Source organism: Nannospalax galili, unplaced genomic scaffold (assembly GCF_000622305.1).
Source record: "Nannospalax galili isolate Female #2095 unplaced genomic scaffold, S.galili_v1.0 scaffold312, whole genome shotgun sequence".
Lineage (NCBI taxonomy): Eukaryota > Metazoa > Chordata > Mammalia > Rodentia > Spalacidae > Nannospalax > Nannospalax galili.
The window spans coordinates 4,387,109-4,412,671 of record NW_008335967.1 but is presented as its reverse complement, the minus strand read 5'-3'; the positions used below and the strand labels follow the sequence as shown (position 1 = coordinate 4,412,671).

Sequence of the window (25,563 nt, the reverse complement as noted above, 5' to 3'; positions counted from 1 at the left end):
CATGCATGTACAGATACACACAAGAAATTATTCGTATTAACCTTTTCTTGTGTTGTATGACAGACATAAAAGATTGTTAACAATTGACCCTTCATATCATTAAAAGTATAGCCCATTTTGCAACAGTTCTTTTCAGGAATACAGTCCCCCAAAGAGCATAGTTCAGAGGTGATGATACATGCCTGTAATCCCAGCACTCAGGAGGCTAGGCAGGAAGATAATGGACATTTAAAGCCAAGTCTAGGACACTCAGTGAGTTCCAGGACAGTCTGAGCCGTTACACAGCAAGACCCTGTCTTTAAAAAAAAAACCAACAAGTGAGCAAAAACATGGTGGTACACTCCTATAATCCTAGCACTTCAGAGCAGAGGTAGAAGGAGCAGGATTCCATGGCAAGTTTGAGGCCAGCCTGTACTTCACAGTAATTTATCTGGGGGGGGGGGGTATACAATTTAGAACATTGTAGGATGGATGGGCTACAAATCCACCACATGATCCTTATTATGAATATTTTCTATCATGCTTTTCAAAAAGTTGTATGTGGCAGAGTTTAATGTGACACTTGTTAGGAACTTGGGACACAGTTCCTAAATGTTTCTCCATTAACAGGTAGTAATGGGTCACAGGAAATAAGTAGTAAAAACCAATCCCCTACCCCACCATCCCTAACAATTCCTGGAATTCTGAGTACAGCCCATATTTGCTCTAGAGTTATTCCAGAACAAAGGAAATTTTATAATCTATAATATCTTATCAGTAGAGAATTCTGTGTCAGGGAAGAAGCAGAATCTATGAGATCTGAACAATCTATGTGGCGCACATGGTAACTACAAGAAGAGTAAGAAAGCAAAGCATCGGGGCTGGAAAGATGGCTCAGTGGTTAAGAACACTGTTCTTGCAGAAGACCTGGGTTCGAATCCCAGCACCCACATGGCAGCTAACAACTGTCCATAATTCCAGTTCCAGGGGATCTGACAGCCTCTTCTGTCTTCCACGGTCATTGTACAAAATGGGTGCACTTACCTACATGCAGGCAATACACACATACACATAAAAATAAGCGTAAAATAAAAATAATAAATAAAATATATATTAAAAAAAGAAAGAAAGAAAGAAAGCAAAGCATCCTGCCAAGTAAGGACGATTAGGTCCTGGACTGAGAACACGTATTAGCTCTGGCCCATACTCTCAATCCATCTTCTCATCTGTAACAATAGTGTTTTGATTTTTATTTGGGGTCCAATTCCCACAATGCTTCCAGTGACATTTCTATCAATCTGGACTAGACAGAAAGCATGTGGCTGGAATATATGCACATTGTCACATTCCACTCCTTAGGGAATGAATTTAGCAGCAGTTGACCTTACGTAACCCAATACTAATAAATTCTAGAACACAATGGAAACTACACACAAGTCTAAAATACTCCTAAAATTAAAACAATCACTTCAAGTCACAAACACATGAGGCTTTCATCATAAATGAAATATAATATTTAACAAACACTATGTATTAACCAAATGAAATATACAAATTAATTTGCATGTGTAGTATGTATGTGAATATGTGTGAGTGCATGTATATGTGTGGGTGGGAATGTACACATATGAATATGGAGGATACAGATCAATGTCAAGGTATCTTCTCCAACCATTCAACACCTTATTTTTGAGACAGGGTCTATCACTGAACCTGGAACTTACCCTCTGTGCTAGACTGACTTTCCATCAAGCCTCAGGAATCATCCTTTTGCCACCCCCCAGCCCCCAACAGGATTACAGGCCCACACCACTGCACTCCTGGCTTATTTGAGTGTCCTGGGGATCCAACTCAGATCTTCATGCTTTGTACAAGCACTTTACCAGCTGAGCCATCTCCCTAGCCCAAAAATACACCAATTAAATTTTAAGACAGTATTGAAACATAAACTAATTTTCCATAGTAAACTTTCAAATGTGGTTTTTTGGTTTTTGTTTTGTCCTTTTGAAACAGGGTCTCCCTGTAGCTGAAGCTGGCCTGGAACTCACTATGTAGACCAGGCTGACCTTGAACGCACAGAGATCCGCATACCTCTGCCTCTGGAGTGCTGGGACTAAAGGTGTGCACCACCATGCCTGGTTTCAAATGTCTATTTTATACTTATACCATGACTAATAGAAACAAATGTCTCAACAAAACAAATGTGACAATTAAAAAAACAAAATTTTCTTTATATTTTTTCAATGATGTATATTCACTGTATGTGGTGCTACAGTTTAAAGATATTTTCAAGCAAGCAAAAATGCCCATTAACTATATCCTCCACATCCCTCCCTCTTCTGTCTCTCATGCCTCACTGCTCCCATTAGTCCCCTTTGTTGCCCTGGACAGTACCACTTCTATCATGCCATATATTCACACATAGAATTTTATTCATATAAAATATCCAGGAATCACAAATCAGAGAAAACGTGTGATATTTGTTTTTCTAAGACTAACTTAATTCAATTAGTATAATTACCTCCCACTGCATTCATTTTCCTAAAAACAAGGCTTTGTTTTTCTTTATGGTTAAAAAAAATTCCACTGTGATTTATGGAAACAAAAAATAGCCACAAAAGGAATATATTGTAACACTTTCATGTGGAACAACTATTTTTAAGACCAAAACACAATCAGTTAAGACAAATGCACCTGTAAGCGTCACACTATCATAAAATAAGAAATGACTATACTAAGTAAAGAGTTAACATTGTGTATGGCATTAAATACACAAGTCAGATGCATAAAAATGAAAGCCAAAACTCTTAATTTGCTCAGGTAGAGTATTTGCCTAGCACACACAAGGCCCTAGGTTCAATCTTCAATACTGCCCCTCAAGAATAAAAAAAAAAACACTCTTAAATTTTCATATTCCTGTAAGAAAATTAAAGATATAACTGATGTCTATTATAGCAGCATACGTACTAAAAGCAAATTGTCAGTAAGAAAGTTGAGATTTGAATCTTTACTTGTTATCTCGGATCCTTTAATTCTTAACTTCCATAAGCCAATTCCATCATCTTATAAAATGTTATCAATAATTTGATGTATCAACTAAGTACTATACAGGAAAAACAAAATAAGACAAAACAAGAACTTATTCCAAACATTTTCACTGAGAGAAAGAAAAATAAGAAACTTTTCTTAAAGATATTCTCATAAATTGAAGAATTAACATTCTGAGAAAAATCAGCACAGTTAAATAATAAAAGTTTTGTCAAGCATGACAGTACACTTCTTTAATCCCAGCATTGGGAAGGCAGAGGCAGGGGGATCTCTGTCAGATCAAGGCCAGCCTGATCTACACAGAGATCAGGACAGCTGTGGCTACAAGAAGACCCTGTCTCCAAAAGAAAAATATTAATAATAATAGTAATAAGGTTGGGGTTTTTTTTCTACTGTATGACCCGCTTTAGTGCCAGCAGCCTACAGGCAGAGGCCAGGCAATGGTTCAGAGGCAGTTTGCTCTAGCATGGGACACTATGAGAGGCCCAGGGTGACAAGCCTGCCATAAATCCAAACCCATGCTTATTATAAGGTTTTATAAACTGAAAAATACAATTTGCAAAGGAAAACTTTGCTGTAATACAAACCCAAAAGAACATTCATGTCAAAAGGGCCAGGTGTGGTGGTGCTTGACTTTATTCCTGGCACTCAGGAGGCAGAGGCAGGGGAATCTTCATAAGATCAAGACCAGTCTGGTCTATATAGTGAGTTCCAAGTCAGCTGGAGCTGTAGGGAGATATCCCTGTCTCAAAACAACAACAAAAAATAAACACACACACACACACACACACACACACACACACACACACACACACACTAAACACACTGTTAAACTAGAAAATAATTTGAATGAGTATAACTTTCAAGGGGCCCCAAACAAACCTCAGCTAAACTGTTCTTGAATGAGAAAGTTGAAAAAAGATATTTTACTCCACAGTTAGTTTATACATTTAACACAGGCTGCTTGCCTAAATGTCTAAACCCAAAGATGTAGGAGAAAAAGCACAACTTGTGGGCCAGAGAGATGACTCAGTGGGTAAAGGCACCTGCTGCCAAACCTGACGACCTAAGTTTGATTCCCAGACATACTTGATGGAAGGAATGAACCAACTCCACAAGTTGTTCTGTGACCTCCATTCATGGGCACACACACACACACACACACACACACACACACACACACACACTGAACACAATGTTGTCTTGTTTACTTGATCTCAATGGACCTGCACATCAATGCCTTTGCTACAAAGACCAAGAGCCAACCCAGTTCATTGGATGTAACAGAGCTAACTGTAGCTCAGAAACTGGTTTCATTATCCCAAAAAATGTTTTTGCTCATAGTCTGTGAGTCTTAAGACAATAAATCACAAGCACTAGCAACCCAATTGCCTACCCAGGTTATTCATCAGACTAGGCACACAATGATTTTTGTCTAATTCGAAACTTTGATTCTATTATCAATGGGTAAGATTTATGAACAGTTAACATATTCAAGCCCTAAAGGTCTAATAAGACCTTGAGGTGCAATGGAAGTATTGTTGCACTAAGTATACCCCATTTATTTTCACTCAGACCATAAAACCTACAGATCAGGGCCACCTTATTAAATCCTCTGTGGAACAAAGCAGGATGTACATGTGTTCATATTAAATAGAGTTAAGTTACTCAAAGTCATTACTCATTAGATATCCTAGGATACAGTAAAAACAAACAGAAAATTTTTCCAAAAACCTGTTCTTTTTATTTTACAGAATTGTGATCACAGAACCCAAAGCCCCAATATAAACAATTCCCATGAGCAAGACAGGGCTGAGCTACCCTAGCTACAATGAATAATTGCACTATATCCTGCATACCAATCCCCTCAGAAAAGGGACATCTTCCGTGCTTAAAAAGTAAGGCTAAAAGATTTCCCAGAGATAAATCAAAAAGTGTATTGTTTCAAAATAAAACTAGTATCTAAAGAGGATAGATGACCTAATTTAAAAATATTTACTGCTGGGCATGGTGGCGTATGCCTCTAATCCCAGTACCAGGCAGGCAGAGGTGGGCAGGACTCTGAGTTCCAGGCCAGCCAGAAATAGTGAGACCCTGTTTCAAAAAAAAAAAAAATCAATGTAAGAAAATGATACTGATATTTGACATACTTTCTGAAGCCATTAGTAACCATGAATTCTGCTGGACTTGTTTACACTAGTTTGCATTTTGGTGTTGTCATTTTTCACTTTGCAGGGAAAGAAAAGCAAAACACTATGACTTTCCAAGGGATTTAGGACTCTAAAGGACTTAATTAGGTTGTAGAAGTTACAAGCAGTTGTGAGACGGCTGATGTGGATGCTGGGAACCAAACCCCAGTCTTCTACAAGAGCAGTAAGCATCCCTAACAGCTGAGCAATCTTTCCAGTCCCCTAGATAGAAATTGTCAAACTTATAAGCCCACACCGGTCATTTTCTGGTCAACAGTTTTAAACAGGTAAATAACATTCTTTTAAAGTCTTGTCAAGGAAAGAGATGAGTTTTCTACCCTTGAAATAAGCATCAGGATGTGCCTCGCCTGAACAAAGAAAAACAAACAGTCATGAAGAGGAGTATGCTGGCTAACTGCTGCCCTCTTGCTGGCAAACCACCAGAGAGAAAAACATTCAGCCCAAACAATGTTCATAAATGCCTTCATCTGCACTCCATTTTGATATCTCAAATTTTTTCAGAATTAAGCTATCAAAGGAGCATTTATTTAAAAGAAAACAATGTCAATGAGAGTGAGAGAGAGCAATATTAAAGAGAAATGTTCAACTACAAACTACAATCTGAATATAGAGACAAAAGTCAATGCTATGGTCAAGTGTCAAAGCATCATATTGCCCTAACTGAAAAGGGAACACAGTCCTCTTATCTACAACTCTGGTTAGTATGGAGACTACCAGCTAAACTTGGCCTAGAAACAAATACAGCTCAAAGGATCTGAGGACCTGGTTTAGACATTACACATTTTTAATTTAAAGTTTTTAAACATATTTATTTATGGGGTGGCATGTCAGGGCACACCTGTAGAACTCGAAGAATTATCTGCAGGAGTTAGTTCCTCTCTTTCTACCATGCAGGTTCCATGGATTGAACTCATATCTTCAGGCTTGGTGGCAAGCACTTTTATCTCGTTAAACCCTAGAAGTCTTATCTTTTAATGTAAAAGAGAAAAAAAGATAGGTTTACCTATGACTTTTCCAAGATGAGAAAAATACAACTAATCAAAGCAATATTATGGGGGGAGAGAGGACACTATAAAAAGGGTCTCACCATGTAGCCCAGGCTGGCTTCAAACTTAACAGCAATCTTCCTGTTTCAGTCTCCTTAGTGTTGAGATGTCACCAGGCCCTGATAATATAATTAATTTTTACAGCTATCTTTGTAGAGCCTTACTATTGAAAATTTCATACATACAAATACTGTTCCACCTGCTTTGATGAAGACCATGAAGCTTTTCCAAGAAAGCCTTATTACCAGGCCAGTGAGATAGTTCAACAGGTAAAGGCACGCGCACCAACAAGCCTGCCAATCCGAGTTCAATCCCCAAGACCCAAGGTAGCAGAGAAACAATCTCCTTGAATTATCTTCTGACCTCTACATGGGAGCCATGGCATATGCCCATACTCATACACATACTTCATACACACATACATGATAATTTTTTTTTTTAAGAAAAAGCCTTGGGGCTTGAGAGATCGATGGTTCAACATTAAGAGCACTTGCTGTTCTTCCAGCTCAAGGATATCTGACGCCCTCTTCTGGCTTTGCACAACATGGGTACACTTAAATGCATGCAGGTAACACTCATACACATAAAAATAAATAAATCAAAAAAGAAAGAAAAAGTCTTATTGCTGAGTGTAAATCTAGCACTTGAGAGGAAGGCAGAGGCAGGAGAACACTGATTTTAAGACCAACCTTAAACTCTGGCTACACAGCCAGGCCTTGCTTCAAAAAAACAAGAAGAAGAACGAACAAGTTTTACTGTTAAAAGAGAATTCCATGCGGTATACAGAACCAATCACCTTCCCATGTACAGTAATGCTAGCTCTAGATTTAAGTCTGGTAAACTGGTAGCCTGGGACTCAATGAACAAACACTGAAGGCAGATAACAAAGGCTTGCTACACCCCTTGCAGCTCAGGAGGGGATTACTGTCTGTCTCTCAATGGACATGGATGCTTTTTTACTCTCATCCATACTTTCCAAGTATTATTTAAGTCTTACTTTCAATTATAGAAAGAAAATTTTTCAAAACAGAAAAGTCCTCCTTGAGGAAAAAGTGCCAGGTACTATTCTCACTATAAATGCTCAATATAGTGCCTTTGAAGTCTTATATCAGCAAAAATAATCTAATACAGAATTTATACTCACAAGTGACTACAGATGTGGAGACTGTATTCTTCCTTTTCTACATTTCTGAATTAACTAAATTTCACTATGAGCATGCCTTTTGTAACCATAAATTATATTTTATAATCATCCTAATAATTTAATAATGAAGTGAGATATGCCATGGTGAATAGAACTGAGGGCTCTGGGAGACTACCTGTACTCACAGTAGCCTCTAAAGGTCAAATTACTTACTATTTATTATTTATCTAATCCTAGATTCCATCAGCTACAAAAAACAGTTAAAAGCATCTAGAGTAAAAATGTAGTGAGGACACCTCAAGGTAACATATGAGAAAGTATTTTGCTAAGTACTGGACAAAGTGATGGAGGTTAATAAATATTAGTAGATGGCTTTACTACTGCAGTTATGTATAGGTTTATCACCCACCCAACTATGTATCCAATTAGCAGTTGGGGTCTAGTTTTTCTGGTCTCACAACGAGGTCAAAATAGTTCATTACATTAGTTTAACTGAAAATATAGTATCAAAACAAATTTGAAAAACAAGGCTGGGGGCTGGAAAGATGGCTCAGCGGCTATGAGCACTGACTGTTCTTGCAGAAGATCTGGGTTCAAATCCAAACACCCACATGGCAGCTAACAACGTCCCTAATTCTAGTTACAGGGCATCCGATGCCCTCTTCTGTCCTCCAAAGGCACTGCATGACAGAGGTGCACTAATACACAAGCAGGCAATACACTCATACACATAAAAGATAAAAATAAAATAAAATAAATAAGGCTGGAATAAACTGTCTCTTATTTCCAACAAGCCAACTGTGGAACTGACTGAGCATTACCTGTACATTTTTTCTGCTCTCCCTTCTCTCACTTCACCTCTCAAAACTCAGGGATATACCCTCGGAGCACCATAGAAAAGCCATTCTTCTACAGGCTGGTTTTTTGGGGTTTTTTGGTTTTTTTAAGTATTTTTGTCTTGTTCTGTTTTGTTGTTGTTGTTGTTATTATCTGCTAATTTCATATATGTATGTAATGAATTTTGGTCATTTTTCCTCATCACTCTCTCATCCCCCTCTTCTGCTCACTGAAAACCTTCTTCTAAACAAGCCTCTCCCCCCCACACACACACACACACTACTCTGAAGTTTTTGTTTTACAGACTGACCTGGAAGTCTCTATGTAGCCCAGGCTAGCCTCAAGTCTATGATCCCTGTTCTCAACTTGAATGCCCAGTTCAAAGTGGGTATTTCTGTGTGTAAAATGATGCTCATACACACCTGATCATTCCAAAAACAGGAAGCCACTTGTTTTAGTTAGCCTCTCCATTGCTCTGATAAATACTATGACCAAAAGCAACTTGGAGGCAAGGGGACTGTTTATTTCCCCTTACACTTACAAGGCACAGTCTATCTTTGAGAGAAGTCAGGCAGCCACTTAGGGCAGGAACCTAGAGGCAGGAGCTGAAGCACAGACTAGGGAGGCATACAGACCAGGGAGGAGTGCTGCTACTGGCTTGCTCCAATGGCCTGTGCTCACCCTGATTTCTTATCCAACCTAGGACCACCTGCCCGGAGTGGTACCACGCTACATCACTGTATCACTCATCAATCAAGAAAATGCCCTACAGACACACCCACAGGCCAATCCAATAGACAATTCCCCAACTGAGGAATTCCCAGGTGTATCAAGTTGACAACTGAAGCTATACAGCACACTAGGTATAGTGCAGCATGCCTATAGTCCCAACGCCAGGAACACTGAGGTGGCAGAACTGTGTGAGTCCTAGATATCAACACTTGCTGGGGTAACATAGAAGACCCTATGGAGAGGAGTGTGCAGAGGGAAAAAACAGAGGAAGGAGGAAAAAGAGAAAGGGAGCAGGGAGGACAAAAGGTAACATAAATTTCTGCCTGTTCAGCAAATACAGTCCTGTTATTCTTTTCTCTATCTAATCTACACAGCAACTTACTAAGAGAACATGATTACTCACAGTATTTCAAATATTACATGGTACCAACTCATTTTTACCTCAAAGGGGGTTTCATAATCTAGCTAGCTCAAAGACTTTAAAAATTATATTGAAAATAAACAGAATTCCCATCTGTATGCCTCCATCCTAGTAGGACCTCCTGCAGTTTCTGATCCACCATTGTTTCACACTGTGCTAATTCTGATCCAAATTCCTACAGAACCAAAGTCTCTAAAACAATGGATCCCATTACTGTCCTGCTTGAGACCCTTCAGTGTCGCTTCACCTTCCAGAGACACACCTTGGGGGTAAGAGGAGGGTAGGGTGGGGGTAGGGGTGGGGTCGAAAACTAGTCCCCTGTGAAAGAGTATCTAGACCATATCTTTGGCAAAAGTGCTCTTAAGTTTTGCATAAATTTCAAGAACCAAACTTAATTTAATTCTTTTAACATTTCAAACTTAAGTGACAAAATGCAAATATAACAAAATTCCATTTTCACATAAAGGAATTAAAGATTTCTTCAGGCAAATTAGCTGAAAACAGGAAAGGTTTATTTTAACGACAACAACAAAAATAATACACACTAAAATACAGACTCTAAACCAGGTGTGGTGGCACATACCTTTGATCCTAGAACTTGGGAGGCAGAAGTAGGGGGATCTTTATGAGATCAAGGCCAGCCTGGTCTCCATAGTGAGTTCCATGCCAGCTGTGACTACAAGGAAGACCCTGTATCCAATAAAATAAAATAACAGACTCTTATCAAGTCTGTTTTAAACTTCATCTATTTCTTTTCTGTGTATGAGTGGTTTTTTGCCTGCATGTATGTAAGTGTACCACATGTGTGCAATGTTGCAGGAGGCCAGAAGAGGGTACCTCATTTTTTCAGATTATAGGAATAAGGTTTTTTTATGTAAAGCATCCCCCATTATAAAGCAGTTTGTGGGAGCTGGAGAGATGGCTCCGCAGTTAAAAGCACTGTTGCTCTTGCAGAAGATTCAGGTTTGAATCCCAGCGTCCAAGTGGTGAGCAACAACCATCTGTAACTCCAGTTCCAGCAGACCTAACCCGCACATCTGGCCTTGTCAGGCACTACAGTACATATAGGTACACTTACATCCATGCAGGCATAACACTCACACACATCAAATGAGTAAATAAAAGCAGTCTGGCACATGATCAAATCCACGTGTGTGATCCAGCCCATATCTACCAGTTTGTACCCCATGACGGTACAAATCTTTTATTCATGTAACTCACAGATTGATGCAAACACTGAGCCACATACTCTGCTAGATATGAGGACAATGAAAATCTCAGTCTATTCCCTAAGGGGCTTACAAGCCCATGGAGGTGAAAAACAAGTAGTTACAGCACTGTGGTCAGTACTATAACAGAGACTGCTGGAGACCACAGGGGAGTGAGGAATCAGGAAAGCCCTCACCCTTGGGGCAAGATGTGGGATGAATCCCAGGAGGACTGAACCCAACAGAAAAAGGCAGAGAGGACAGGCTGTAGTGGTAAAAGCACAGGATAGTATGCTGCAAGGCTACAGAGGGGTCTGGGGTGCCTTGCTAGGGCTAAGACGACACAGAATACTGTTAAAGAAGCAAATGCACAACTGAAGTTCAGGGGAAAGGAGCCAACTATAGACAAATACAAGTAGCAGATAAAACAATGAGAATGAACCATAAGTCAGTGTGAAGAAAGCAGCAAGTCTGGAAAATACAGTCAAAATTTAAGATTGTGTAAGATTTTCTCTTAAAATAATGTGCAAAATGTAAATGCTACATAAGTTACAAAGGAAAAAACTTTATATAATCCATATCCTATGCACTATTGCTATATATTTCCTTTCTACATAGAACTATCCAATGAGATTCTTTGACCCAATCTTTTTGCCTGTGTTGTGTATTTGCTCATGTGCACTTGAGTGCACATGTGCATGTGAATGTGCATGTGCAAGTGCAGGTCAGAGATTATCAGGAGTCTATCAACTCTCCATCTTAATGTTTTTAACTTTTAAAGAATATTTTATTATTTTATTTTATTTTATGAGTATAATGCCTTCATGTAGGTAGGTGCACCCATGTTGTGCAATGCCCTTGGAGGTCAGAAGAGGGCGCTGTATCCCCTGGAACTGGAGTTACAGAAGGTTGTTAGCTGTCATTTAGGTGCTCAGAATCAAACCTGGGTTCTCTGCAAGAGCACTCAGTGCTCTTAACCACTGAGCCATTTCTCCAGCCCCTTCATCTTATTTTCTGTGGTATGAACTCTCATTAATTCTGGAGCTCATGGATTCAACTATACTGGCTAGCCAATAGCTCTAGGGATCTGCCCCATCCCCAAGTACTAAAATCACAGGTTTGTGCCACAGGTTCAGCTTTTATGTGGGTTCTAGGAATCCAAACTCAGGTCTATTAAACCTATGTCTTCCCAATTCTTTGCCCTTATCTTTTTCATAAGGTATGAGTTGAGTGTGTATGTGTGTAAAATGCACAAGCATGTATGTGCATATGGAGGCCCAAGGTTGACAGCAAGTGTCTTCCTTAATTGTTCTATATCTTATATATTGGGGCAACTGCTACAGGTGAACCTGGAACTTGCTGCTGCTTTTGCTTATCTGCCTAGTTACCTTACTCTGGGAATTCCCATTCTTCACCTCTTGAGGTGAGAATACAGGCAGGCCACCACACTCACCCAGACTTTACTGGGTTCTGGGGAGTCAAACTCCAGTATTCACACAATAGACAAATACAAGTAGCATATAAAAAAATGTGAATGGACCATAAGTCAGTGTGAAGAAAGTGACTGTGTGGCAATCACTTTACCTGCTGAGCCATCTCCCCAGACCCGCCCCAATCTTTGTTCAACTTCTTTTCCCCTTGGTCATAACTCCGTCTGTTTAGATTTCTTCATTTGGGCTTATAAAAGCCCACTCAAGCCTGAATGAAATGGAGTATAAAAGTAATGCCTATAATCCCCAAGAAGGTGAAGCAGGAGGATCATTGTTCAAGGTCAACCTAGACTACTACACAATGACTTTTAGGTCAGCATAGACAGCATAGCAAGATCCTTTTTCTAAATAAATAAATAGTCACACCCACACACAGAAAATTTAGGTCAAGTGCTTCCATCTTTTCACATAGCACAAGCCAGAAAGACGACTTTTATTATTTTTCATCAAAGAATCTTGTGTGCTCACCTTGGCAGCACATATACTATAACTTGAACGACAGAGAAAAGATTAGCACAGCCCCTGCACAAAAATGGCATGCAAATCCCTGAAGCATTCCATATCTTTCAATAAAATAAGTGATTTTCATTTTTCGGGAGGGTCCTTTCCAGGAGGAGATAGCTCTGCATAAAATATAACCCTACTTTACTACTCCAAGTGACTATTCTGTGCACCAAACATTACAAAGAAAGTAAATGGCAAATACAATATGAAAAACAAATTTGTAAATCATGTATCTGACAAAGGTCGGGATCAAGAATGTGCAAAGAGAGTTGGAGAGATGGCTCACTGGTTAGGAACACTAGCTGCTCTTGCAGAGGACCTGGGTTCAGTTTCCAGAACCCATATGGCAGCTCACAACCTTCCCTAACTCCAGTTCCAGGGAATCCAACACTCTCTGCTGGCCTCCACGGGTATTGCATGCGTAAGGTACACTTACATACAGGCAAAATACTCTTACACATAAAAATAAATAAAAGTTTTAAATAAAGAGTGTACAAAGAGGAGCTAGAGAAATGATTCAGCAGTTAAGAGTGCATACTACTCTTGGGCTGGAGAGATGGCTCAGCAGTTAAGAGCATTGGCTGCTCTTCCAGAAGACCCAGGTACAAGTCCAAGCAACCATATGGCAGCTAACAACCGTCCTTAACTCCAGTTCCAGAGGATCCCACACCCTCTTCTGACCTCCCACTCCAACGAAGTCTGGGGAGCACCACGGAAGAGGGGTAGAAAGAACATAAGAGCCAGAGGATGGGGAGGAGTACTATAAAATGCTGTCTTCTAGACATGGTATGGCCACTGTCCCCGTCAACTCACTGTAGTTGTGATTACCTGAACAAGACCTAGACAAGATCAAGTCAACAAAGTCAGTCAATATTCTGGGCAGCAGTAATCAGACTTGGTGGGTTATTAACCAGGAAAAAAAGAAGAAAGAAAGGACATGAAGTAGCAGGAAGATGTTTTGGAGGGTGCCTGGAGGGGAATGTGAGAGAAGAATTGGGGGTTCCTAGAGGGAGGAGGAGGAATTGGGGTATATATAGTCAAGAAGCATGTTTATATGTATGAAATTGACAAAAATAAATAAATAAAAGTGCATTAAATAAGGTAGAGACTGACTTAAGGAAGATATCCAATGCTGACCTCTGGCCTCCATATGTATACATATACATGCAAACATGAAGAGGGTAAGAATGAATACCTACTTATTTATGGTATTAAATATTTCTCTAGCATTTATTAGCAACATTACTAAGGCTAAAAATTCCTTTCCTCTTGGTTCTTTCTACATTACTAAAAACTTATTTAAGAAACAAATTAATGATTAACAAGTTTTATTTTCAACATTCACTCCTAAATTTAATGTATGGAAAGAAATAATAGTAAGATGTTTTAGTGGGTAGAGATGGCTCAGTGGTTAAGAGCACTGACTACTCTTGCAGAGGACCCGGGTTAGTTCCAAGCACCCACATGGTGGCTCACAGCCATCCACAACTCCAGTTCCAGGGGATCCAACACCCTCTTTCCTGTCTCCTTGAGCACTGCATGCACGTGGTGCATTTATATACATGCAGGCAAAACACATACATAAAAAACAGAATTTTTTAAAAGCTGCTCTAAAAGTTCTCTAGTTGTTTTTCCAACAATCAAGTCGTCTTCCAGTAATCCAGTTCATAGGTTTAAATGATCTTCTTTTCATTTGCATTGGTTGGTAGGTTAGTTTTAATGTACATTTAAGGAAAAAGATAAAATATCACCTTTACTCCTAAAAGACATACATGCATGCTCTCCTCTTCATTTGTAATCACACAAAAATCCACACATCTCCCTAACAATGTACAAGAATAAACCTTAGAAGCCAGCATTCATTTTTTACTTAGCATTTCTCACCTTAATTCTTCTATCACAAAAATTCTGCCAATTTGGGGGCTGAAGTGATGGCTCAGTAGATAATGTGCTTGTCATATAAGCATTGAGGACCAGAATTCAGAGCACCAGCCCCCACAAAAAAAGCCAGGAGGGTGTGGTGGCCTGCTTCTAATCCCAGAGTTCTTGGAGGGGCAGAGAGTTGAGAATCTGGGGTCAGCTGGTTAACTACACTAGCAAAACTGGCGAGTTCCAGGTACACACAAACACACACATACACTCTCTCACACTCAACACACTAAAGAAATGCAAAATTGTTTTACAGATTTTTTTTGAGGGAGGGAGGGAGGGAGAAAAAGAAAGGCCAGCCAGACAAGCATGGTAGTGCACAACTTTCATTCCAGCACTTACATGGTGGCAGAGGGAGGCAGATATCTGTGACATTGAGGCCAGCATGTCTACATAGCAAGTTCCAAGTGAGCTGAGACTACAGGGAGACCCCACCTCAAAAAAAAAAAAAAAAAAAAAAAAAAGTGCATTCAATAAAAGAAAAAGATAATACAGTAGGTTTCATCAAAATTCATTTTTTCTGTATCGAAGGTCATTATCAAGAAAATAAAACAGCAGGGCATGGTGGCACAGGTATAATCCCAGGATTAAGGACTCCCAGGAGTTTAAGGGTAGCCTGGGCTACTCTATGACTAACAGGTCAGCCTCAGCTGCAGAGTAAGATCCTGACTCAAAAAATAAAACAGAACAATGGGACTGGAAAGATACCTCAAGATGCTTAGGAGTACTGACTGCTCTTGCACAGGACCCAGGTTCAGGTTCCTAGCACCCACATGGCAGCTAACAACAGTCCAACCCTAGATCCAGGGGATCTGACACCCTCTTCTGACCTCCTCAGGCATTTCACAACACAAGTGCACTTATATACATGCAGGCAATACACTCATTCACATAAATTAAAAATAATAAAGAAGGCCGGGCATGGTAGCATATGCCTGTAGTCCCAGCACATGGGAGGCAGAGGCAGGCAGATCTCTGTGAGTTCAAGGCCAACATGATCTACATAGTGAGTTCCAGGCCAGCTGGAGATACAGGGAGACCCTGTTTCAAAAAGACCAAAAAATAAATAAATAAATAATACAAAAGAGACAGAACTCAACAAGAAATGAGCAAGCTACGAATTTTAAAATGGGCAGAAGACTTATACATTTTTCTAAATACAATATATAAAAAGCTGACAAGCCTATGAAAGATGAACAATATCATTAGTCATTAGGAAAATACAAATAAAAATAATGAAATGCTGTTTCACATCCATGAGGATGACTGTAATAAAAATAAAAATCAGCAAGTGTTAGCAAAGATACAGAGAAACTAGAAACCTTGAACATTGACAGAAGGAATATAAAACGGGACAGCTATTGTGGGAAACAGGTTGGTGATTTGCCAAATAGCTAAAGAGATTACTATATGATTTAGTAATGCCATTCCTAGGTACCTTCCCCAAAATTGAAAGCTGGCACCAAAATACACATACATGAATGTTTACTGTAACAATAGTTACCATAGCCAAATATTGGATAAACAACCCAAATATTTACCAAAGCTGAATAAACTGTAGAACAGGTATAAAGTATAGTAGTCATATTCAGTCATAGAGAATGAGAGATATAACAGAGTGATATAACAGAGAATGAGAATGTAGGCATATGTAGGCCTAAAATGTCAATGTAGAACTAAATGTCAATGTCCCCAGGATAGAGGTGGAAAACAACTGCCTAATCAATAGTATTTCCTCTTCTGGGATGGTAAAATGTTAGAAACTACATACATATGTCAGTTGGAGAACATTGCCAATGAAAGCTTTAAACATGTTACATAATGTTATATTAATTTAACCTCAATTTTTTTTTTTTTTTTGAGTTTGCTTCTGTCGTTTGGTTTCAATTTTCACAGCTTGTCTCATTTGCTAGGAAAAACTCTTGCTAGCTGAGTAGCCCTCTTTCAACCCCTAAAAGTTACCCTGGATGCTGCTGGACAGAAACACTAGTCAAAATGCACTTGTCTAGCATCTCCAAGGCCCTGGGCTCTACCCCTAAAAACTGGAAGGGGGCAAAAATTTCTTATACAAAGAGTATGTACTTACATAAACATTAAAATTTTGTGCTAGAGTGGAAAAATGCTATGGAAAAGCATAAACTAAAACTTACTGCCAGGCATGGTAGCACACACACCTGTGATCCTGGCACTAGGAAAGTGGAAGGAGGAGGATGAGGTCATCCTTGGCTACACTGGGAATCCTGAGGTCAACTTGGGCTACATGAGACCCTGATATTTAAAAAATGAATAAGTAACTAAATAAATACATCCTTAGCATATCAAAAACAAAAGAAGGGGGCTTAGAGAGATGGCTTATCTGTTAAGAGCACGCAATGCTCTTTCAGAGTACCTGCATTCAATCCTTAGCAAACACATTGGGCAGCTCCTAACTGCCTCTAACTCCAGCTCCTAGGGGTGGGGATAGTCCCAAAACCTCTGGCTTCCTCTGCCACCCGAACTCATGTGCATAGATCCAACTCAGATATACAAACATACATGTAATTAAAAAGTAAAAATAAATTTAAAAAAAAGTTTTTAATGAGGGTACGTCTTCTGTGAGGCCAAGAAATGGCAAATATTCAAAGTCTCCATTACCACCAGGAGTGTTACAAATGCCAAGTAGCAAATGAATTACTAGTAAATTTCAAACTGTAATATAGAACCACACAGAAATGTCTTCAAACCACCTACCCATGTTTCATACTTAAAACACTGCAGGCAGTTTATGTCTCAAGGGCTGACTTTAAATGCAAACAAAATCATAATACTGGCACTGTTCAGAATGTAATAAACAATAATGCCTTTCTCCTCAGCAACTTATTATGAGCTTTACTGAGCACCAAAGTATATCAGATGCTGTGTACTAACACAGAACATAGGTGACAGTGGTTCTTATCCTTTTAGAGTATTTGGAAAGGAACAAAGTCAAAGTCACACACTGAGAAACTTCCATCTTCAACACTACAGGACTGATTTAGGGACATGTTAGTCCTATATTTCCTGTGGTGGGCCTGAGTTAAAATACTGAAAATTTCACCTACAAAAACCAATTTCAAGATACGCAATGTTCGATAGAAGTGACTTTTTAAAAAGATGCCATCATTCTTGAAAGCATTCTGACCAAACCATTCATAACTGAAACAACAGCTAATAAATGTTTAGTAAAAACAGATGCCGTGCGTGGTGGCACATGACTTTAATAATCCCAGCACTCGGGAGGAAGATAGATCTCTATAAGTTCAAAGTCAGCATGGTCTACATAGCTAGTTCAAGCCAGCTAGGGCTACAGGGAGACCCTGTCTCAAAAAGACCAAAAAAAATAAACAAACAAATAAATAAAAAGGCTACTATAACCATTGAATGGGAAGGAATGTTACTATTTCAGTGTACCTATCAGGCACCATGCCTGGAAACTTCCCATCTGCCACAAACACTGAACAGCCCTATTATTCCCATTGTAAAATCCACTATGTTCAATGTCAAAGTACAAACAAAGTTTACATTCATGCCTGTCATCCTAGAACTTAGAAGGCAGAGGCAGGAGGATCGCCAAGTCCACAGCCACCCTGGGCTGCAGAGTAAGACCCTGTTATTCATGAATGAACCAATGAATGAATGTTGACAGTGAGAACAAAAAGGTATCAGAGAACTGCCCTCTAACTTAAAGTCAAATAAACTGTATTAACCAGATAAAGAAAAACAAATCTAAATATTAATAAATGCTAACAGTTAATAAATCATTTGGCTGATATTAGAATTGCTTGCAGACCTTTTAAAAATCCTACAGTCTAGACTACGGTAAATATAAACATGAAAATTTCCTAATCCATAACTGATACTTTGTAGTCACCAGGTAATAAACCAATAGCTGCATTATCAGTCAGTTTGAAAACAAAGCTGGATGCAATTGTAATTGTAGCACTGAGGAAGCAGAGGCAGGAGAACTGCCAAGAGTTCACACAAGCTTGGCCTATATAGTGAGTTCCAGGCAAGCCTGGGCTACAGCATGATACACTGACTCACAATAAATTAATTAATTAAAAATTTAAAGCTACAAACCAATTGTTCAACTATCAAAACTCCACAGTTTAAAAATGAATTATACAAAACTGGATATGACTGACATATGCCTGTAATCTCAGCACTTGGGAGGCAGAGGCAGGAAGATCAGAAGTCATCCTCAAAGCTAGGTTAAGATATATGAGATCCTAACTCAAAACTTTATTAAAATAAAACAAGCTACACATATAATAAAATCTACACCAACATTTCAAATCAAAAAATATAAAGGCCATGAGTATACAATTTTTTAATTATTATTTTTATTTTGTGTATGAGTGTATTGCCTGCATGTATGTGAGTGCACCCTTGTCATGCCATGCCGGAGGTCAGAAGAGGGCTTCGGATTTCCCTGGAACTGGAGTTATGGATGGTTCATAGCTGCCATGTGGGTGCTGGGAATTGAACCCAGGTCCTCTGCAAGAGCAGTCAGTGCTCTTAACTGCTGAGCCATCTCTCCAGCCCCAAGTATACAATTTTTATTTGTAGAAAAGGTTTCTTGTTTATGATTTATACTATTTTTCTTAAAAATCAGGTATTTATTGCCACCTACTGGTTAAATTATTTGAACAGTTATTTGTCAAACACTCACTAAGTGAAACAGAACACAAATCTTAGTTGTGCTTTTTTAAAACTGATTTTATATCTATGACTGTTTTGCCTGTATGTATGTAAGTGCACCATGTACGTAAATTGCCCACAGAGGCCAGAGGCATCAGATCCCCTGGAACTAGAGATACAGAGAGTTGTTAGCAGCCATGTGGTTTCTGGGAATTGACCCTGGGTCCACTGCATGAGTACCCAGTGCTCTTAAACACTGAGCAATCTCTATAGCCCCACTAGCTGTGCTTTTTTTTTTTAATGTTCTTGTCTTTATAACATTTTATTAAACTATGTTAGTAAATTTGCCTTATTGATGTTTTAAAAGCTACAGTACAGTTAATGGTGACTCAAACAGGGCATGTTAGCTCACATTGTAATCTTAGCACTTTGGGAGGCTGAGACAAAAGGAGTACTATCAATTCAAGGCCAGAATGGCTCCAGGTAGACAGTTCCAGGCCAACCTAAGCTACGGTATGAGGCCTTGTCTTAAAAACACGGAATAGGGCAGGGAGATAAGAGAAGAAGAGCAAGTGGTGTGGAAAATTGAGTCGTAAGTAAATCTGATATTTGATAATTTACAATTTTTTCAAACTAAACTGAATAAAGGTTTGTCTGTTTATTTTTGAAACAGGATCTCCCTGTAGCCTCAGCTGGCCTGGAACTCACTATGTAGACCAGGCTGGCCTTGAACTCACAGAGATCCACCAGCCTCTGCCTCCCAAGTGTTGGGACTACAGGTGTGAGTCATCACACCCGGCTAAACTGAAAAAAGGTACGCTGTATAGGTAGACAAACCTGCTTCCAAAAGTTATAAATTTTTAACCAAGAATCCCAGTGCCAAGGGTGGCCTACCTCTCTGAGTTGGTCAGGGAATTCCTTGAGGTCCCCAAAACAACATAGGCAATTGTTACTGTTGTTGGTTGCCCTCCAGAACTAGGTAAGACCCTACCACTAATGATGCCTTACATCTTGCTCTCAGAACATAGAGAAATCAAGCTTGAACTGGGCTGCAATATCCATCACTGAGTTAGCTCTTCATAGCGCCTGAAGGTGCTATACAGGCTGCTGGGGGAAACCTGTTATTAACAAACTTACTCAGCTATGGACCCTATATGGAACAGTATCAACAGCCAAGCTAGATGAGTCCACTGGCGTAATAGTGATTAAGTCGGTTATGAAGGTAATGAACAGTGTTCTGATTAGATTTGATGCTCACTTTCCAAGAGAAAATTCATATCCAGTACTGTAAACCCAGTCAAAAGTACATGTACATGGCTAGGGAGGTTATAGGCTGTTGTGGGAAAGATACTACCGTTGTTTTGCTAAGTGGATGTGACGTGCTCATCAAATTGCCTTCTAAATAATTATGTTTAGGCCCACAGAATAGGGCTAATGTTCACTTCTGTCAGAAAAGCTTCTTTTAGCAAGAGGTCAGCAGTGACTGCAGAGACTAGTGAAGTACAGAGTAAGTAACTGTTGAATGCCAGCTAAAAAGTAGGACATCTAAATCACTCCTCTCCAAGGCTCAGAGAACACCACAGAAGACAGGATGAAAATAATTTAAGGGCTGGAAGGGGGAAGAAAGGTGTGGAATGACACCTGGTGGTGCTCTCTTGAACTCCTAACAGCTAAAATTACCTGCACAGGATTGCCACAACACTGGGCCCATCAATGCCCTGTCATTGAAAGGAGAGGAGTTGATAGGGTTAATGGTTGGTGGAAGGAGACATTTTCTTCAGTAAGCCACTGACTGGCATGCTCCTGTAAACAACCCTAATTAAACTCATTGGATCACAGAAAAAAACATAAGGGGGGCTAGCTGTGAAGGAGATTAGCAGGAATGGGAAAAAATCAAAGAGGGTAATGGAGATAAATATGATCAAAATATATTATGTATATGTATGAAAATATTACAATGAAACCTGTTATAATTATTTATATGCTAGTAGAAATATTAATGGTATATTGACTTTTAACACAATCCTCATAGAAATTTTCATTAGTGTGAGGGGACAGTTTTAAAATGCCATAATAACTTGTGAAAAACTAAAATCCTTATTTAACTATAATGTTTTCAGGATGTCATTCCTTTTGTAAACAACTCAGTGTGTTTACATATGTCAGTTTTTTCCAGACTACTGGAGTTATGTAAGAATTCAGGATTTAACATCTGTTTGCAGTTAATTATGATCAGGATTAAAGAAAGTTCACCTGTGTCTTCTAGACCTGAAGGACTGCTGTACTCAGGAACTCACAGCAATAGAGGTTGCCTTGCACAGGTCAGTAAGTCAGTGAACACCATAGCATCAAGGGAGAGTCTCACAGTCTCAAACCTCAGCCGAGGAGCTACTACCGACACTTGGAAGACTTCTGCAGAGGAAGCCCCAGTTTTCTTTGAAGATGTGGCATGGTCTAAGTAAACACACTCCAGTGGATGGCCCCATATCCATGAGTTTATGGGTAGCACAAACTGCATTCAAGTTACTGAAAACAAAAATCAAAAAAGGGCACGTAGTTATGGACGTGGGAGTGGATCTGGGGGAACTGGGGTTTGGCTAAATGTGTTCAAAATACATTGTATGTCTATGAAATTCTCAAAAAATAAAAATGCTACATTTTGGGGGTCTGGAGAGATGGTTCAGTGGTTAAGCACACCGGATGCTCATGCAGAAGACCCAGGTTCAGTTCCCAGCACCCACGTGGCAGCTAATAACCATCTGTAATTCCAGTTCCAGGGAATCTAACACCCTCTTCTAGTTTCCGCAGGCATTGCACACACATGGTGCACTTACATACAGGCAATATACTCATACACATAAAATCATAAAAAATAGTAAATAAGGAGGCTGGAGAGAGGGCTCAGCAGTTAAGAGCACTGACTGCTCTTGCAGAGGACCCAGGTTCGAATTCCAGCACCCATGTGGCAGCTATGAACCATCCTTAATTCCAGTTCCAGGGGAATCCGAAGCCCTCTTCTGACCTCCACAGCACTGCATGACACAGGTGCACTCACATACATGCAGGCAATAAACACTCATACACATAAAATAAAAATAATAAAATTTTTAAATCGTAAATAATATATTTTTGAAGTTCACTTGTTCTATTAATTATGATTTCAAGTGTTTTTTACTCTACCATAGCTTCCCTTCCTCTGTGCCCTCTTTCTTCAAACTATTGGTTGATGGAAGCAAAAAAAGTTGAACTACTATGCTCCTTTCCTCCTTTTCCGATGCATATGTGTGGTGTGCATGTTTTCATGACTGTGGGCTTATTATGTGAGTGCGGGTACATGTGTATGTCTGTATGCATGCATATGGAGGCCCAAGGTTCCTGAATCACTCCTTGACCATACTAGTGCAGGATCTCTCAATCAAACCCAGAGCTCTCAATATAGCTAAGTCTAGAATGTCAGCTTGCTCAGGGGATTCTAAGTCTCCACATTTCAAGGCTGAATTACTGGCAGCTGCCCCACCCACCAGGGATTTACCTGGGTTCTAGGGGTCCAAACTCCATTCCTCACACTTGCATGGTAAGTGCTTTAACAAACTTCTGAGCCATCCTTCCAGGCTACTACTGAACTACTTTAAAAGCTTTTCTTTTGGAGCTGGAGAGATGGCTCAGTGGTTAAAAGCACTAGCTGTCTTTGCAGGAGACCTGGGTTCAATTCCCAGCACCAAGATGGTAGCTAACAATCATCCATAACTCCAGTTCCAGGAGAATCCAACACCCTCTTCTGACCTCTGCAGGCTTTCACAACATGGGTGCACTTACATACATGCAGGCAATACACTCATACATATAAAAATAAACAGAACCTTAAAACAATTTAAAAAGCAATTCAGTTATATAAATTTTAATACATAACAAATGCTGGCATATGTACCTAATATTTTTAATCTCAATTTTTTTGGGGGGGGTTCTTTTTGAGACAGGGTCTCCCTGTAGCCCCAGTTGGTCTGGAACTCCCTATGTAGACCAGACTGGCCTTGAACTCATAGAGATCCACCAGCCTCTGCCTCCCAAGCGCTGGGATTAAAGGTGTGCATCACCACACCCGACTTTTTTTAATCTCAATTTTAACAAGACAATTTTGAAAGATCTTCCCTAAAAACATTATAGTATGGGTTGGTTCTAGATTCATTGTGATTAAGAAAATGTCTAGAGAGCAGAAGAGATGGCTCAGCAGTTGAGATCACTGTCTGCTCTTGCAGAGGACCCAAATTCAATTCCCAGCACCCACATGGCAGTTAGCAACCATCTGTAACTCTAGTTCCAGGGGATCCAATGCCCTCTTCTGGCAATGCATGACATGGGTACACCTACCTACATGCAGGCAATACACTCATACACATAAAAAAATAATAAAATGTCCAGATATTTTAGTGACTACTGTGAAGTGGCCTTTTCCCAAAATTGGTATGTTGAAGTACTACAGTAGTACAGTACTACAGTAACTGGAGGTGGGCCTTAGGAGGTAATTAGGGTTGGGTAACCTGATCAAAATTCTTTTAAGAGACACCAGAAAGTTTGCTCTCTCCACTGTATGTGACAGCATTAGGCAAAAGTGTCTAGAAAGCAGGAAGAGCTCTCTTACCAGTTTCTTTTCCTGTTACTATGACAATACTCTAACAAAAGCAATTCGAGAAAGGATTTATTTCAGCTCATACCTCAAAGGTACAGTCCATCATGCCAGGGAAGTCAAGGCAACAGGAATATGAAGCAGCTGGTCACATCATATCCACAATCAGGATCCTGGCTAGGGAGTGGGGTCACCACAGTGGATAGATGATGAATCTTCTCATCTCAATTAATATAATCAAGATAATCCCCCCCATAGGCATACCTAGAGGCTCAGATTCTAGATTCGGTCAGGTTGATAATTAACAATAACCATCACATCTCCACAAATCTTAACATCTTAGGCTCTCAGTCCCCAGAACTATGAGATACAAGTGTCTGTTGTTTAAGCCCAGGCTGACTAAGACTGATGCAAATGTAATGTCAGGGTAAATAACACAAGTGATCATTTCAGAATATATTTACAAACCGGGGGAAGAGATACAAGTAAGGTAGCAAAATCTTAATTGTTAAATTTAGGTGACAATTGTAATAAGCTATCAGTTCAATTTCTCAAAATTAAGATTTTAGGGCTGGGGAGATAGGTCAGTTAGTAAAGTACTCGCAGTGCACTGAGCACCTGAGTACAATTCCAAAAACCTACAATTGAAAGTCCAGGGTCTGGAGAGATGGCTCAGCGGTTAAGAGCACTGACTGCTCTTGCAGAGGACCTGGGTTCAATTCCCAGCACCCACATGGCGGCTACAAACCGTCCTTAACTCCAGTTCCAGGCGAATCTGAAGCCCTCTTCTGACCTCCGCGGCACTGCATGACACGGGTGCACTCACATACATGCAGGCAATACACTCATACACATAAAATAAAAATAATAAATATTTTTTAAAATCCAAGTATGATGGAACATGTTTACAAATCCCAACCCTGGGTAAGTGGGGATGGGCAGATTCTTGGGGTTTGCTGGTTAGCCACCTTAGCCTGTTTGACAAACTCCAGATCCGTGAGAGCCGCTGTCTCAAAAATAAACAAGGTGGATGGCACTTGAGGAAAGACAATGGAGATTGCCCTCTGATCTCCACTCACATGGGCACATACATGCACATATATGAACATTCACATTCACACACAAAAGAGAAGACTTTAAAAAGGTAATGTCAAACTTTATCATCTTTAAATAAATTTGGTAAGATTTCTTACAATATTTTGTAAATAGTTCAAAGATCTTACCTCTGAGTCTCAAACTAAAACGCAAACCTTAAAGACTGGTGCTCTAAGTAAATGACTTGCCCAAATTACTATCTGATTAAATTTTAATTACAGGATGGGGGCTGCTCAGTGGTAGAGTTCAATCCCTAGTATCACAAAAAGGGGGGAATTCTCAATTACAAAGATGAAGTAATAAATTTTTTATCCTATTTTAAATAGCATGTTTTTAATTTTATAATCCAATAGGCTGTTATCAAAATATTTAAATTTACTTTCTTCCTGTAGTTTAGAGCTACTTTTTAAAAATATTTTATTTATTATTTTTTTTTCTAAAGGTCTATATCAGTGTGTCTGTCCTTTTTATACAGAGGACACTGGTGTTCTATTGTTTATTTTTATGATACAATTAAATTTATGTATTATGCTGGCCTCTATAAGTCAAACAAAAGCAATATTATTTTAGTTTCATTTTATTTTGAATTGTGTGTGTGTGTGTGTGTGTGTGTGTGTGTGTGTGTGTGGTGGGTATG

General features: G+C 39.4%; 1 protein-coding gene and 2 non-coding genes across 11 annotated transcripts in view; 1 reads left to right on the top strand and 2 right to left on the bottom strand.

The window, feature by feature from the left end:
• Positions 1-25,563, bottom strand: part of Srpk2 (SRSF protein kinase 2) — a 239,211-nt gene that overhangs the window by 177,680 nt on the left and 35,968 nt on the right. The gene's annotated exons all lie outside the window — the stretch shown is intronic.
• Positions 3,418-3,549, bottom strand: LOC115069955. Its single transcript, XR_003849187.1, has one exon. It is a non-coding gene; the product is annotated as a small nucleolar RNA SNORA42/SNORA80 family (small nucleolar RNA).
• Positions 12,576-12,682, top strand: LOC115069961. Its single transcript, XR_003849192.1, has one exon. It is a non-coding gene; the product is annotated as a U6 spliceosomal RNA (small nuclear RNA).